The 15,146-nt window shown below is 28.9% G+C and overlaps 1 pseudogene; it reads left to right on the plus strand.

The window, feature by feature from the left end:
* Nucleotides 1-9,149, plus strand: LOC133283701 (two-component response regulator ORR24-like; annotated as a pseudogene).
* Nucleotides 9,150-15,146: the final 5,997 nt, after the last annotated feature.

Here is a 15,146-nt window from a genome sequence, read left to right on the forward strand (position 1 = left end):
ATGTCCAAGTTTCGGCAATTTTATGGAATGGGTTACTGTTACTTTGTAACGTTTTCAATTAATGGTAACAATCAACAAGGAATATGCTATATGATTATACCCATTCCTCATTTTTTATAAATTAGGATGCGATAGGGAAGGAAACTGTTACATGGCACGTTATATATTCTTGAATTGTTTAACTGAGGTGTCGTGTCATGATCATATCGGTCATGTATTTTTATAATATCCACGATTTTTCTGTGAGTTTGGGCTGGGTTCACTGATACTATTTAGTACTGTTCATGAGCACGCATAATTACTAAAATAATAATTTGTACAAAAAAAATTCGACTATGATTTTTTGTACTTCCCTGCATTATATTTTTAAAATCATTCGTTAAATTAATAAATTGTTTGAACGATGTCTATATTTATTATGATTTATTTTTAATGTGTTTTGAACACAAAAAATTATATGATTCCTTTTTCTTTTTTTATTTTGGGGGAGGGGGGGGGGGGGGGGGGGGGGGGGGTACTTCAATTCAGGTGGCTGGATCCTCATCTTCTCATTTCTCAATCTGTTTATTCCTTTGTTGTTACTTTATATTACAAGGAAAAGTACTTTTATGATAATTAGGTGGTGTTTGGTTGGGGGTATTCTTGAGGATGTCTATGCAAGTGAAAGTGGGAAAGCAAAACAGTCATGTTTGGTTCACAGTTTCCTTCAATTTTCCCATCTAAGTGATTTGCATAGATTTCAGCATTTTGTGGTAGATAGCTAGGAAAATCTATTGTTAGGAAAGCCAATTTGTATGTGGTTTTTCAAAGATAGCTAGGAAAATGAAGCAAAACACCCAGTAAAGTTTTTCTCCACCAAACAACTTTTTTTAACATTTTTCTATCTATCTCACTTTATTTAACTTTCTTACCAATTCCATATCAATTTTATTTCCCTAGTATTTAAAAAATTTCTCCTCAACCAAACGCCCCCTTTATATCTTTTTATTTAGTAGTTACTCATACAGTCTCTGATAAATCGAATAAAATTCCTTCGCTTGACATCGCAGTTCACTTCTATTATAACTAAAAAGAAGGATATTCTCATTACCAACTTACTACCTATCTAATCACCATTAGATTAACATTTTCTCTCTCTTCAATTTTTTTTTAATATTCTCTCTCTTTGATCTAATGGTGATGTGATGGGTAGTAAGTTAGTAGTAAGAATTTTTGGTAGTTAGAATATCCTTACTGTATAACTAATCGCTATTGATTTGTAACAATATTATATCTAATGATATATACTTTGAAATTTGTCACTCAAGTACGTTGACAATTTTTTTTTTGCAAATATTATCATAAAGATAATACAAAAATGAAATGTATTTTGGTGTCAAATAAAAACTATTACTGTGATAATAAATATTTGTAATATTGGATAAACTTAGTGGTAACTTTTGAACTGAAAAAATAAATTGAATTTCAATTAGGCTGTATCTTAACGAAAAAATCCAATAATTAACAGTATTAAACTTATTTCAATTAAAAGTCAATATCTTTTCAAAAATACTTTCGATATTAATTAAATAATTCTTTCAAAATATCAAAATATACTTAAAATTGTAAATTCAAGTCTTCAAATATAAATTATTCTAAAATAAAGTTGCAAGTGGATCATAAGTTGTTGTTAATTGATGTGTGTCTAGCATATGATGCTTTCTAACTTAAAAGAAGAAACGAATTAATCATAAATGTGTGAAAATAAGTCATAAATGCAAGAAATATTAATTATTCCTTCTCAACCATTCTCTCACTCAATTTATGTGTTTTAATAGCAGGAAACGCCACAAAAGGAAGCAAAAGAGAGAAGTCCAGTTTTCCAGCTGCCGCACGGTGCGCGGGACCTGGCGCACGGTGCTCAAGACCTGGCTCACGGTGCTCGGGACTTGGCGCACGGTGCGCCGTTTGACAGCTTCAGTTCTGTTTTCTCATGCAAAGTGTGCCAGACTTGCGCAAAGTGCGTGAGCGATATTTTTCAGTTTTAATCTGATGTGAATTACTCAAAAAAGAAGCCCAATTGGAGAGCAATTGAAAGTAGGTTTTTCCTAAACCTAATAAAAAGATTAGAAACAAAGGAAGGAAGACCATTTTGACAATCAAGAAGAGAAAAACAACAAAGAGAGTGGGAATTCCTTGAAGCTTCTAGGAGATTCAAGGATTCGTGTCATGTCATATCAACTAGCCAAATAAGTGAATTATGTTTGTGTCAAAAGTTTTAACCTGATTTTAAATTCGTATTGAGTGTATTCGTGTCAAATTTATGTCAGAATCATCAACCCTAGTATTTGATAATATGTAAAAGAAATTATAAAAAAATAAATAGAAAATAAAAGATTAAAAAATACTCAACATATCATTGACAGGGGACATAAATAGAAGAAGAGTGAGAATATTTTTATAAATTATAAATGGGTAATGCATATAAACATTGTTAATATAAACATTGTAAACATAATAATAATACCTAGAATCATGAACTTAATTTAAGGAAAGAAAATCCTTTTCAAGAAATTATGTTTGCCAAATTTTTTTATATATATCCGAGAACCTAAAAATTTAAAGTAAGTATATTAATATAAATTTGGAAACTAATTACATTAATATAAACAATGTCAACAGTTTAAGTAAATTAATATAAATTTGGAAAAATAAAGTCCATCAAATCCCAGATATACAATCGAGCGATACGATATCAATTAATCTTCTAAAAGGACTAAGGGTCAAGGTCTTGATCCAATGGCAGAATATAAAAAGGGCGAGAGTTTCATTGTATTGGTATTCAAAGTAGATTAAAAACACTAAGCTTTTCTGTTGGGCTACAATAAAAAGTTAACGACAAATACAAATAGTAGAGAAAGAGGAAAAGACTTTAAATGAGGTACTAAAGATTTATGTTTTTCATTTGTTCGGTTCAATTTGTTAGGAATGTTGCTTCTATACTCAAGAGGGGGTGAATTGAGTATTACAAGATTTTCGCAAAAACCCCTTCTAGTTTCTAAATAATTATTTCAAGCAAATTTTGATATGTGGAAAGCTAATCAATACATTCAACCAATTCATAATATATAATATATCTCAATTATAGAACATGTTCTAGCACATACAAGATATCAAAGAAAAGATTAAAGTGCTAGAAAAAAAGAGTTGAGAGTTTAGAGAATTGCAAACACAATATATCCTGGTTCGGTCACCACCACTTGTGACCTACGTCAGGACTGAAGCCGCTCGATCAACTTTTTCACTAATGGTCAAGCTTCACGGGTGCTTGACAAACCTTTACAATCTTCCAAGACTTTGGGTTCTTGGATACCTTACAATCTTCAAGTTTACGGGTACATAGCAACCTGACAATTCACTCCAAATTTACTTAGATATTTGGCTACCTTTCAAACAATGGGTCTCACAATCCTTTCAACTCAAGAATACAAGGAGGAAAGTATTTGAAAATGAATATACACTCTCAAAGTGTGGATATACAACTTGAAGCACTATGGGTATATGGATTTTCAAGATATGAGCTCAAATATATTTGATCTTTGAAAGATACGAAAAAATATACAAATGATAGTGTAGAAGCTCTCAAATCATCCTTAAGATGTGTAGGAATAATGATCTTAACCTTTTAGGGTCATAAGGAATGTATTTATAGTGATTTTTAGCAAAACTAGCAGTTTATAGCTGTTATAGGCTTTCTGTCACATGGGGAATCGATTCCCAACTTTTCCAGAGAGTAGAAATCGATTTCTGCTCATAATGAATCGATTCTCAACCCGTTGGAAAGGTTGGAAATACGACAACAATAACATTGTTTCGTATTTTACGCATAACTTGAGCTATTTTTTGTCGGATTGATCTGATCTTGGTCTCGTTGGAAAGATAAAAGAAAAATCTACAACTTTTATGAAGAACATAAGATCTAAATCCATCATCTTAGATACGAAAAATTGTATTAAAGGCAGCAGTAAAATTATTCAGCAAATTCTAAGTTCAAATGTGTTCTAACTTGCTTCCAACCACTTTTTGTGAAAGATCTTGACTTGATAAATATGGTTTGAAGTTATAAAATATTTCAAGGATCTTTTCCATGGGTTTTTCAAATTTCTTTCAAGTATATAAAGGTTTTGATTATGCAATTCAAAAAACACGTTTACTTTGAGAAAAACTTTGAGCTCATGCAATGCAATCTACCATATACCCTCATATATATTCTAAGTCCTAAAGATATATTCTAAATATGATTTTAGACTTAGCTTCATGTCTTGTGTCTTGGATCTTTACTTAAGCTTGATTCTTTGACTTGTTAGATACGACAATGCTTGACATTTTGTTGGTTTTGATCATTTTTCACCATGATTATGATATTGAGCTTCTCTTTGATGTTGTCAATGGTTTGTTGTCTTTGATCTTAGTGTTGGTCTTCTAAATATTCTTTGTTGCTCTTTATCCAATCATCTTGCCACTTTGATATATCATTACTCTTCTTATGTGGGTACATCATACATCTTCAATATCCACATATGATTGATGCTTTTTGCTCTTGATTAATACTATACTCTTTTATTTGTTGCCACTTTGTAATCATCAAAACATTCATCGTATCTACATAATTGAATTGAACCGATTGAATTCCTTCACTATTATATGTTAGTCACCTTCATTGTCTGAGTTTTTTTCATGTGTTTCTCTTTTTTTTTTAGTTCTTTTCGTGCATTGCTTTGTCTGTAGGGTGAAAAAAGTCCTAAATAAGGTTTCTTTCTAATTGGTAAATTGAAAATAAGATTTTTCGGTTGTAAATTTGTGATATCTGATCATTCCTTAATTTGTCATATAGGTATTTGGTTCTGATTAGGGATGATTGTGGAGAATCATTTGATGGATGAAAAGGGACAATATTCCCTTTTCCCATGGGTGTGCATGTTCTAGTTGTTGATGACGACCAAATTTGTCTTAAAGTGTTGGAGAACATGCTTCGCCAATACGAGTATTGTGGTAAGTGACTTTTTTTTTGTTTCATCCAGTCAATTTAAGTTTGCATTATTTTGAGTCTACCCATCAATCATCCCTATATAATTTGACTGAGGTGTTAACAAAATGAATTATGACCCCAATACATGTACAACATAAAACTATATTAAGTTTTCACTTTTAATCGTCTTTGTTTTTTGATTAGAGAGTATGTTTTGATTACAAATTAAAAAAATCGTTGTGTGATTTTTATTGATTCTTTCCATACTTTGTTGTGTAATTTCAGCATCTTTATTTCATACAATTAATTTGTAATTGAAAAGTAAGATGGACTAAAAATTAGGAGGATAGTGATATATAATGTCTATTTGAGAATTTCATGTACGAATATTATATTAATTAATTGATGATCAGGGTTAATGTTTAAAATTCCTCATACATGAAGTGGAACATTCAAACAATTAGTTTTATAAAAAAAAATTATATTATATTGATTTAAAAACTTTTATAACTGAATTTGCAATTATAGAACGTCATTAATATTCAGGGTAGAGATTGCAATGAAAAATTATTTCTGAAAGCACCAATTCCCATGTAGTCGTCAAATACATATTTGACAATTTTTTATGGAAATTTAATAAATGTCCCTTAATATTTTAAACATATATATCCCTCTCTTAATTTTTTTTATTCAAGTGAAATTGAACACATAACCTAATACAACTTACCTAAATTCCTCACCTTTAGATCAATCCTATTGTCTTTCCTCTCTTAATTTCAAATAACAAACTTGAATTTTATCAAATTATGATTATTTGACTCTTTAATTGTCTAAAAATATGAAGTTACATAGTTTAATTTCTATCTTTCATTGATAAATAATTTTTAAAATTAAATTATTCTGATAAATCAACCCAATATTATACCAAACTCACTTTCCTAATAATGACAATAGTCAACCGAATGAATATTACTATTCATTTCATATCCTGATATTTGCATATTATACTTTTTCATATAACTCCAATTCTTATAAAAGATCAATATATAGTATAAAAGTTCTTACCTAACATTTTTTTACTTTTTAATTAAAAAATCTTTTATTAATTTTTCATTTCTTTTTTTGGCAACTTAATTTTTCTTTTTTTTATTTATACTTTGTTTTTTTACTTTTCATATTTTCAACCTTTTACATTTGATATGTTTATAATAGTTTTTCTAAAATTTTAAATAAATAAAAATCAAAAGTTTATTAAAATAAAAAATGTGTAATATATGAATATAATATCCATTAAGTATTGTGTTTTACTTTTTTTATAAAGTCTATTATCCTTTAATCCAATTCTTATAAGTTTTAATGAAAAAAAATATAATACTTATTTTATTTTTGCATTTTTATTGATAATATATTCTAATTTTATTTAAGTGAACAATATTAGGCACTAAATTTTTATAAAAAAATATAAGATAACAAGTTTTCTTATATAATACACGATGAGGTAAATTTTGTTGATTTATAAAAATTTTAATAGAAGTCGAATTATTTTATTGAATGGAATAATAGATTTTTCAATAAAAAATTTAAATATTAAAAAAATAAAAAAATTTGAGTGTAAAAAGTTAATTAAATTAATAGTCCTAAATGATTAGGTATATTTGGTCATCAAAATTTAAAAGTGAGTTTCATATAATATTTGGTTGATTTATCAAAATAATCGCAATGTGATAAAATTTAATACTGTTATTTGAGAAAACAAAATATTAATAAAGTTTTGAGTGTTAAAAGTTGATTATATTGATAGTGGTAAATGATTAGATTTATTTGACCATCAAAGTTTAAAGTAAATTTCATATAATATATATGAGGCTGATTTATCAAAATAATTCAATTTCAACAATTATTTACCAATTATATTATTGTATTTTTAACAAGTGGAGGGCAAAATAATCACAATGTAATAATATTTAATAGTGTTATTTGAACTTAACAGAAGGCTATGAGTTTTTTAAATGTTAGGATTATTATTGATTAAAAAAAAGTTAGGGACATTTTTTATTTTAAGAGATATGTTATGGACATTTATAAGGTTTTCCCTTTTCTTTATTTTTAACTTAATTTTATTTGCAAGAAGGGCATTTTCTTAAATCTCCTCAAGTTAAAACATCTTTTGAAATTTGAACATTTTTTAAAAAATATTTTATTTTTTTTGCAACATTATTGTTAGAACTATAAATCTTATTATTCTGACTAAGCATTTGTTATTGGATGAATTGATATACTTTGATACTGCAAAAGGTCTATTCCTTGTATGATTGTAACTAAATCTCACATATGATTTACGTTTGTAACAATTACTACAACTACTCAGTCAACTAAGGCACTAGAAATATTGAGGGAAAACAAAAATAAGTTCGACCTCATTATTAATGATGTAAATATGCCACACATGGATGTATTTAAGCTCCTTAATCAGATAATAGGACTTAAAAATAGACCTACCGATCACCAGTAAGCTCAAATACATTTGTCTCAGCATGTATTTAATATGAGATTTACTTGTCCTTTTTTTGAGAATAATGGTATTCGATTGGTGAAAATTTTCCAATTTTTAAATTTAATTTATTTTAATTTTAATTTCTTTTTCCCAAAAAAGAGATAAATCTAGTATGATAAACATGTGTTCTCTCACAATAATGGAATGAATTCACCACTTAACTTTAACAATTGCTTTTTTGTTTTATTTTGTTTTGTGATATAGTGTTGTCTGAATACAGTGACAAAGAGCTAGTGAAGAAATGTGTTACACACGACGCATGTGACTACTTAATTAAACCTCCTCGAATTGAAGTGCTGCAGAACATATGGCAACATGTGGTGCGAAGGAAAATTAATTGCAAGGATCAGAATAAGTCCTCAAATGAGGAGAAAGCCCGCAAACCAAGTCAGGAAGAAGAAGATGATGAAGAAGATAATGAAAAAGAGAATGCAGAAGCCTCAACTCAAAGGAGGCCTCGTTTAAATTGGAATGTTGAGTTGTATAGAGAATTTCTTGCCGCAGTTAATTCATTGGGCATTGAAAGTAAGTTTATACGACAATGCATATTTACTTTTCAATTTTTATTTTACATGAGAATATGTAACTTAAATGTGACTACTTGATACCTCAACATGGATATTATCATTTCTAATATGAACTTTCTCCAACTACTATTGTATAAGTTGTTCCTCGGAGAATAGTTTACTTGATGAATGTTGTAGGTCTTACAAAAGGAAATATTGCAAGCCATCTGCAGGTATTAATTTTATATTTCTCATTTATCATTAATTTTCGGATTGTTTATAGTTAAAATACAGATTATCCCACCTTTTGGCATATAGACCCTTTTAGTTTCAATTTTGGCACGAGATCAAAGTTAAAGGGGATATTCTACAATTTAACTTTTGATAAATGATGGTTTGATAATCATTTAGGTTTAATGATTTATTAAAATTTTGAACCATGTGAATTTAGGAAATATAAGTGTCCATTAAAAATGTACAACTCTTTGATAATTATGCATAAGCTTCCTTTTATTTTGTATTGCAAAATTACAGGCTATCCCTTAAGAAGGCAACACAACAAGCTAGCACAATTGTTGCTTTTGGTCGTATTAGTCCTTACATGCAGATGAGTTCAACAGATACATATGGAGATTTTAGCATATCATATATATCAGGAAGAATCTTAAACACAACACAACCTTCAAATGCATTAGGTGGAAATTTCTGTAACCTGAACTCTCTATCTGGCTTAAACTGGAGAGAAATTAGTTCCTCTATGCTACTACATCTTGTTCAGTCACAAAATATAAACAACTCCATAAAAACACTTGGAAATATCCAGCTGCCCATGTTTTCTGCAAATCAAAGCTCAAGTTTATCGCAGGGAATTTCAAAATCAATCGAACTCCAATTCCAGGAAAGCAGCATCACAACTAGAAATGGGCAATTTAATCCAATTGGTGGGTCATGTGGTTTTATGGTTTCCTCTAGCTTTCCTAACAATTCTTCTCCTTTGGGTGAGGTTTTATACAATGATCAATTGCCTCACAATATCTTGATTTTATCCTCCTCCACTTCTCATATAAGGGGAACAATCTAGTTGATTTTTCTTCCACAAGTGCTGTTGCTATTCCTTTGGAGGATGCTAGAGGAGGGAAGCTGCATTGCCAAGAAGGCTTACTCGGGAATCTTACAAGATTCACCTATCTTGGAAGTTGCATGTATCCTGGAGTCTTTTCTTGGAGTAAAATTTTTGATGTAATTCCTATTTCTTTAGTGAAAATGGTATAGATAACTTTCTTTATTTTTATTTTTTGGAGATTAAAATGTATTCATTCAAGTAATTAATATTACTCATCGACATCAATAAATAAATAAATAAAACTTTTCCATCACACATCTTTGGATTACATCCGGGTATCCCACAGCCGATAGCCCTGAGACTAATCCCTCGCCCCGAGTCAGCGCACAAAGCGGTAAAGAGCTGGCCACGGAATGCTTTCCATTCACAAGAGTTAGGATTCGAATTCCCAACCACTTGCTCAAGGGACGAGATGCTGAACCATCACGCCCACCCACATGGTTTCCATCACACATCTTTACCTTTGTCTCTTTATTTTTTTACCTCAAACAAGCAGTGTCTTTGAACCTAATAAAGATGTTGTAGGCCGGTTAGTTAACATTACTTGGGGTATTACATTACATTAATTGGTTATAAAATTTTTGGGATGTTATGATAAAAGATATATATTAGAAGCCCTTCATCATTTGAGTTGATCATTAGTGAAGCTTAACTGTTAAACCTCTCTGTACAATAACTTATCAAATACGTTAGATTGCTTATCCAAGTAAATTGCAGTCTTGCAAAGTTAAACTGAAGGCACATCATTCTAGTGGAGTAGCTTATTAAAGTTTTTTCTATCCTCGATTTCTTAACAAAATAAAACCTAAACCCAAACATCGGCAACACCTAATAATAGTGGGTTGCCTAAACGAGTTTGGCCCAATTTTATCTAATCAAGGCCTGAATCCAAACGTTCCCTGTCAGAAGTTCAGAATGTTGTTTATTTGAATTTAGATTGTACTTAAGAGTTTTTACGTTATCAAATGCTAAAGTTAACTAATTAAGATATGCGAACTATATGTGATACAAGTATACCACCCGATCTTCTTGCTAGCTAGGCATTTTGCATTATATTCTACGTGATCACAAAAGAATATCATTTCATTTTTTTTTAAAATATCATTGCAAATTAATGCTAAAATGTTTTAAAAATAAAAATAGTATTGGGTTACATAATTTTTTTGATATCGTTATATTCATATAGTATATTTTTAGCTCACTGTCAAATTTATGAGATATTCACTTTATGCATTATTTAGATTAATTTTCATGTATATCAATATCAATATTAAAGTTTAAGCGAAAAATATGTGTAAATAGAAATTACATTTTATGAACCAGGTGAATCGGACACGTTTTCTTGTCTTTTTTTAACCTTGATTTGATTAGTAATATTGGATTAAATTTGTTAGTTATTTCGATTAATTAATTCATAAAACTTTTAAAGTAAATATAAAATTTTAGGATCAAATTCATGCCTCTTTACTAGAGATGCGACATTTAAAGATTTTCAAGCATTTTGAAGAGGCAAACAGAGTCTTTATGGCCGGAAGTTTACGAATTTAGTGGTACATATGGGTGTCAATGTGGGCTGGGCTGGCCTACGAACTGAGTGGTACATATGGGTATCGATGTGGGCTGGGCTGGCCCTGTGCGAAAACAAAAAAATTGCCGAAAGTTTACAAACTGAGTGGTACTTATTATGAGTGTCAATGTGGGCTGGGCTGGAAAAAAAAAGAACTTAATATTTAACTTCATTAAGTGATGGCAATAAGACATATCATTGACGCACGTAATTAATGAAATTATAATTAAATTAGAATATGTGATATAAAGAAATATATATGAAACTTATATATATATATATATATATATATATATATATATATATATATATATGTATATATGCACTCATTCATGAATTTTAAGTTAGTCCAAAGTAGATGAACTCATACATGAATTTTAAGTTAGTCCAAAGTAGATGAGTATTCTGCATGCTAAAGGTATGCATAACAATATTTTCAAAAATAATTTGTTTAAAGAATAAAATTATTATTGAGAATAAAATGATTAGAAATTGTGTTTGATAAAATCAATTTATTTTTCCATTGTAAAGTATGAATAGGTGGCCAGGGAACAAAAGTTAAATTAATTTTTTTTATTTCTTATTTTTCAAGCAAACTTCAAGACCAATGAATTCTCGTATGAGGCTGAATGGGTGATAAGAATCGAACTTATAATCACCTAATGATGGAGGCTCTGACATAATATAAAGAGCAATCCAACTAAAAAATTTGATAAAGACAAATTAATTATCTTATACCTTTATATTATATTTATGTAAGGATTTTATGTTTATCATGTAACATAACACAACTTCACTTTTTTATACACATATTAAAGAGGTGAAGTCCACATGTTTTTCTTTCTCTTTCATCATTCTACTTTCTCTCTTCTTTTATTGTGTGTATTGAAAATAAAACTTAAATTATGTAACATAACATTAACAAGACCCTTTGTGTAATAGACGTTTGCACATAATATTGTTTGTAAAGTGCTTATTAGTTGAGGTATTGGCGGTGATGCATGACATACATCATTTATATAATGTGTAGGGACAATATAGTGTCGCGCCACATACCTTATCAACTAAGGTATTAGTGTGGAGCAATGATCAAGACATCAAGACGGCAAATTGGGGGATTGACTTTGACTGTATGATTTGCTTCACGAGTATGATACAGAGTCGGACACTTGAACCCAGATTGAGCTGGGCTAGACATGTTAGATTTATTAGTATTGGTATAGAACAATCAATTGGTATACAACAATCAATGTTATTAAACTCGTACTGGTGATCGATCCAATTGGGGTACCGGGTCAGTGGGTCACTAGTTCAATCGCATAAATTGAATATATATATATAAATTTATATTTTATACTCAACTATATAATAAATATTTTAAATGGTGCAAGTGAATTAAGAACCAAATATAATTTAGTAGTAAGACTATAATTTATATCTTCATAACAAGGGTTCGATTCCCACTAAATGTTATTTTGAAATAATTCTATTAAATGATAATATATATATATATATATATATATATATATATATATATATATACATATTAAATGATATATATTTTCCAACAAAGAAACTCAGCTTAGTGGTAAGTTGTTGTTGGACGTTCTCATGAGACTCAAGTTCAAATTCCAGCAGCTGCAAACTGATACAACACTCGTCTTGCTAGCTAGGAAATTTGCACTGAAATATAATGGAGAGTTATATTTATAAATTTTTTGTTTACAGATTATACTATATTCTGTCAAGAGAATACTAAGTTACACTATGTTTTCTCATGAGTACATAATATAATTTACAAAATTTTATAAAAAAATTGTAAAAGAATCATTCCCCTTGAAACATAGGAGTTTTTTATTTTTGGGTAAAGACCCTAAGGGGGCGTTTGGTTGATGAATTTTTTTTGAAATAGTAGGGAAATGTAATAGATAGAGAAATGATTGGAAAGATAGATAAAGTGAGATAGGTAGAAAAATGCAAAAAAAAGTTGTTTGGTGGGAAAAAACTTTACTGGGAAAATTAGGTAACTTTATGAAATCAACAGTGCATTAAAGGCCAGATAACCGGTTTTCCGAAAAATCCCACCTTCAAATTGGGTTTCTAAACAGTGCGGATATCTATGTTTCTCATAAATCCATACAAATCGGATAGATGGGTTTTTGGTGAAAATACGTTGAAACAAACATAGTGTTTCTAAAAGTCATACTTGAGAAACATAGATATCTGCTGAAAAGCTCCCAACCAAACACCACCTAAAGGACATTTGAGCATTTTCTTTTCATATTTATCGTTTTATACATTTATATGCATTTTATACGTTGTTACTTTTTACTATTTTATGTGAATTCCCCACCCTTGACGATTTTTGTAAAACAATTCACTAAAAAAAATCTTGTAAAAAAATTCATAACGTGTAAATTTATTTTCTATAATTGTATACATTAAATATAACTAATATAGTTACAATATGTAATATTTTAAATTAAAATTATTGAATTGATCCATTGAATTGCATAATTTTTATAATGTATGCAACATCCAAATTTTATTATTTTAATGATTTTCCTTTTAAATTAATTGTATTTTACATTATTTGAACAGCTTCAAAATATCACTTTTTTTTAGTACATTAAAATATCACTTTTTTAAAAATATTAATTTTAAACACAAATTAATTCATTTAAAATTATCTTTTAAATTAGTTTTATTAAAATCTAAACGGAATACACCTCCGAATATTCAAGAGGAATTTTTTTATTTTTTGTCTTTTTGTTCCAGCCCAACACTCTGAACTGCCAAGCGCAATCCACACCTGTATCAAGTAAGGATAATTTATAAACTACTGGTCATAAGACTTTACTTAATTAAATTATGGGATTTGTGCAAATAATCACCATTTATACACCTAATACAATCACTAATAAATTATGTCATATAAAATACTTTCTATAAATCTTCTCTCTTGAAAAAATCATTCTCAATAATAGATTAATGTTTTGTTTGTTATAAAGATGAATACCAATGAATCTATTATCCTCTAGGACCCCCACGATGGCAAAACCTGCGTCACATGATGAAATCACCTTTTTTATTTTAATTTGTTTAAACATTAATATAGATGGAACCTTTTCGCAATGACCATTGACCAGCATATGCCTTATGCTTCCAATGGGTCCCAGTTCCAGAGATCTAATTTATATATTGTTTATCGTTGTAATTATTAATTTATTATAATCTCCCTATTAGTCGAAATTTATATCTTTTGTTTGATCAAAATAAAGATAAGAGAAGATATGTACAAAAAAAAATTAAAATAAAGAGAAGACAACGACAAATAATTATAACGAAATATAATTATCATGTTACATAACATAAATTATATCATATTATAAAAATAAAATTGGTGAAATTTACTATTTAATTTGTTTTTTACTTTTTATTTAAACAGTAAATCTCACTAACTTTATTTCTACCATACGATATAACTTATTAACTTATGTCATGACGAAAACAATCCCATAATTATAATAACGAAATTCTCAACGCAGAGGGAGGCAAATCAGGGCCATCCATCCAACCCACGTAGAACTCGTGGCGTTTGAGTGGGGGTACCTGCGCACAAATTTTAGCTCTCTGTTTTCTGTATCAATCAGCCACGTGGTGCTCTATTTATTGTGGCATTGTGGTATACCATTTCTGCTTTCATATTGGGTCGCCACTTTTATAACAGAGTCTCTCCTCCACACCCTCAAATCCCAATTTGTTGCACCTACATCATTCATATTTATTGTAATTTATACACAATATTCAGCAGTTTTAACTTTTTCACGTGAAGTAATGATAAAAAAGTTAAGCTACGGGACAAAAGACAATCACTAATTATTTATGTAAATTACAACTTTTTTTTACAACCTCTTATAACTATATCTTAATACCGTTAATTTTTATCAATTGACGGTTATAATTTTCATAAAATAAATTTATTAATTAATTACTAATTCACAATAAATAATAACCATTGATTGGCGAAAGTCAACGATATTAAAATATAGTTATAAGAAATTGTAAAAAAAAGAAATTGTAAATATAACTTGTTCGTTATTTATACACTTGTTGATTTCATTGTCTCAGAAGAACGCTTTAGAAGCCTAAAAACAAGCTAATGCAACAATTTACTCTACCCTCAAACTTTCAATACAAAAATTAATGTAAACTTTTGAACAACATTTTAAAAGTTAAAACTATTTTTAGGGGCTTAAAAAAACTATTTAAAAGTTAATTTGACAATAATAAATTAAATAAACAAATAGTAATAAATAAATAAAATTGGTTTAGAATTTAAAAAATAATGATAAAAAGAAGTAAGCAATTATAATTTGTCCTAAACA

This window comes from Gastrolobium bilobum, unplaced genomic scaffold (assembly GCF_033153095.1).
Source record: "Gastrolobium bilobum isolate Gb01-03AN ecotype WA unplaced genomic scaffold, APGP_CSIRO_Gbil_v1 utg7888, whole genome shotgun sequence".
In the NCBI taxonomy this organism is placed as follows: domain Eukaryota; kingdom Viridiplantae; phylum Streptophyta; class Magnoliopsida; order Fabales; family Fabaceae; genus Gastrolobium; species Gastrolobium bilobum.